The 2,829-nt window shown below is 41.2% G+C and overlaps 1 long non-coding RNA gene across 1 annotated transcript; it reads right to left on the bottom strand.

Moving 5' to 3' along the window:
- Positions 1-831: 831 nt before the first annotated feature.
- Positions 832-2,571, bottom strand: LOC124551298. The gene is made up of 2 exons (XR_006967803.1): positions 1,372-2,571; positions 832-1,118 (listed from the first exon to the last, which is right to left on the bottom strand). It is a non-coding gene; the product is annotated as an uncharacterized LOC124551298 (long non-coding RNA).
- Positions 2,572-2,829: the final 258 nt, after the last annotated feature.

The following is a 2,829-nucleotide window of genomic DNA, read 5'->3' as shown; positions in this document are numbered from 1 at the left end:
GGTGGTGAAGTTCCACTGGGGAGTGTGCAGGGATGAGGTGGAAAGAGGGTAGGGGAGCTAGGTGCAGTCTGGAGGTTAGCCGGAGAGCAGGGCAGAGAGGGGAAGGTAGCAAAAAGGAGAGAAGTAAAAAGATTGGGTGCATTGGTGGAATAGATGGCTCTGTAGAGCTGGAATGGGAACAGGGAAGGGACTAGATGGGTCAGGACAGTGACTAATGAAAGCTGATGCCAGGAAGGTTACAGAAACATAGGATATATTGCAGGTAGAATTGCCACTTGCACATTCAGAAAAGCTGTTGTTGGGCGAAAGTATCCACATGGCACAGGCTGTGAAGCACTCATTGAAATCAAGAATTGTGCTTGGTTGCACGCTCAGCAGCAGGATGGTCCAGTTGTTTCTTGGCCACAGTTTGTTAGTGGCCATTCATGTGGACAGACAGCTTGTTGGTTGTCACATCCACATCGAATGCAGCACAATGTTTGCAGCATAGCTTGTAATCATGTGACTGTTTTCACAGGTAGCTGATGGGATAGGTAATGGTTGTGACCACACTGGAGTAGGTGGTGGTGGGAGGATGTATGTGACAGGTCTTGCATCAGGGTCTATTACAGGAATATGAGCCATGAGGTAAGGGGTTGGGAGAAGGGATTTTGTAGGGATAGATGAGTATATTGTGTAGGTTTGGTGGACATCATAATACCACTGTGTATGGCAGAATGCCACTCATTTCAGGGCACAACAAGAGTAGTCAAAACCCTGGTGGAGAATGTGATTCAGTTGCTCCAGACCTGGGTGCTACTGAGTTATGAAGGGAATGCTCCTCTGTGGCAATTCAAGCAAATCACATGAATGGTTTTATTGCAATAAAGAAAATTCACAATACCAAACTTGGTATTTACAGTGGATTGTCACATGCATTGTCCATGTAAGCAATGGGTATGGAACACTAATAACTGTTCCGGTAGTGCCAGTCTACTACTGTGTGGCCGAGGCTCTTCTTGAAGAGGCCGCTCCTGCCATGGTGTAGTCCCAGTCGGTAGCAAGTTGTTGGATGATTTCGTCTCACAACCTTCTCTGCTCTTCCATTCTTCATCTTCGTGTCGGCCCTTTTGGTTATGCTGGAACATTTTCTCCAATAGTCGCATAATATGACACCACTTTTATATCTGTTTGAACTGATTTGTTTCAGCTTTTTTCAAATTTACATGTATTGTTAGGTAGCATGAATTCAATAGATAAAATGTAAAATACAATGACATCATGTATATTTTCAATTAACAAATATACACTTGTATCAAATTAGTACAAAGTGAGAGTTTCACATCAGAGATGTTGCTAGTATAAGGCCCAACCACCAGTGGCATCAATTACCTGCTGCATCTGGAGAGCCACAGAGGTGGTCAGGCCTCTGGAAATACAACTCATCATCATCATCATCCGTGTGACATCGTACTGGATAAGTGCCAGGATGCCAACTCTCTTGGCTTGCATATGCTGAGACATCCTGGCTGTGAATAACTGTCACATACTAGTCTGCAGTGCAGTGTTTTATCATGTTCAGCATACCTCGACTATATTCGTGTTGACACTTGCAACATATCAAAATACAATTCAGTGGAAAAAGTAGTTACAAAGGAACATGACCATTAATTACTTCTGTGGAAACCCGTATCCTCAAGCACTGCCATGCAGCTACTACATAACTATACATCTCTGCTCTTATTTGTAAGTTCATGGCAGATACAACAAATAAAAGTAAGTGTTATAGTATGTATATAAAACAATATGTGGTAGTTATCGGCAATCACAGAAAATTCAAAAAGTCTGTAAGTAAAATTGTTAGAGCAAGAAGTGAACAAACACAGTTGAAGAAGTCTGTTACTTGTTGCACTGCCATCATTTCCAGTGAGTGTCCCATTTCCACTGCTGTGAATTGTACACAGTCAAAACTTATCCATACTTATCAAGGCATGTGGACAGTTTTGTTTTGTTAGTTGTAGGTACAAGTTACTATTGTTAGGTTTGACCCCATTTTATGGTAATAACTATCTATGTTTTTCTAAATTTTTGATATTCCTACCTGAAGATTCCATTGTTTGAGTTTACATATTGCCTTTCTGTCATTTGGAGGTAGTGCGTGGAGCTGTGGAGGTGCTAGAAAATAAGGGTGCCAAGTGGGGAAATGGGAACATTTCAGACATATTCTTCTGTTTCAGTTCAATAGATGTGTGATAGCAGAGGTGGCCAGAAACGTTTGAGTCATGTATGAGAACAATGCCACTGATTAGAGAATGACAAGAAAACAGTTTTCCTGTTTTAAAGAGGATCTTTTTCATATGTGTGACTCTCCACATTTAGGAACATCTACAGGGTATTATGAAAGTAGTTTAAATCCATTAACCATCAATGATGCATGTCAGTGTACATGAGCTTGCAAACACAGTTAACTGTGATCATTCCACCATTGTGCTACATTTGCATCCTGTGGGGAAGGTTAAAAAATCAGGTGTACACTAAGCCAAAATCACAAAATTTAGGGGGTGCCCATATGTGCATCTCTGCTTACTCATCATCAGTTGGCTCATGAACAACACTGAACATTCATATCCTGTATCATTACTGGTGACAAGAAATGGTATCTTTATGCTAACATAAGGAAGAGAAAGGAACAGTTGTGCCCAAACAAAGCAGTAACTCACTGTATGAAGATTAGCCCATATCCACAAAAATAATGTCACACATCTGGTAGAACAGTGAGGGCTGGTGTATTAAAAATTGCTTCTGAGATATAACCATCACTGCTGACATTACCGTCAGCAATTGATATGT

The sequence above is a fragment of the Schistocerca americana genome, chromosome 9, assembly GCF_021461395.2.
Source record: "Schistocerca americana isolate TAMUIC-IGC-003095 chromosome 9, iqSchAmer2.1, whole genome shotgun sequence".
In the NCBI taxonomy this organism is placed as follows: domain Eukaryota; kingdom Metazoa; phylum Arthropoda; class Insecta; order Orthoptera; family Acrididae; genus Schistocerca; species Schistocerca americana.
Note: the sequence above shows the minus strand (reverse complement) of the source record. Positions and strands in the feature narration are given on the sequence as shown.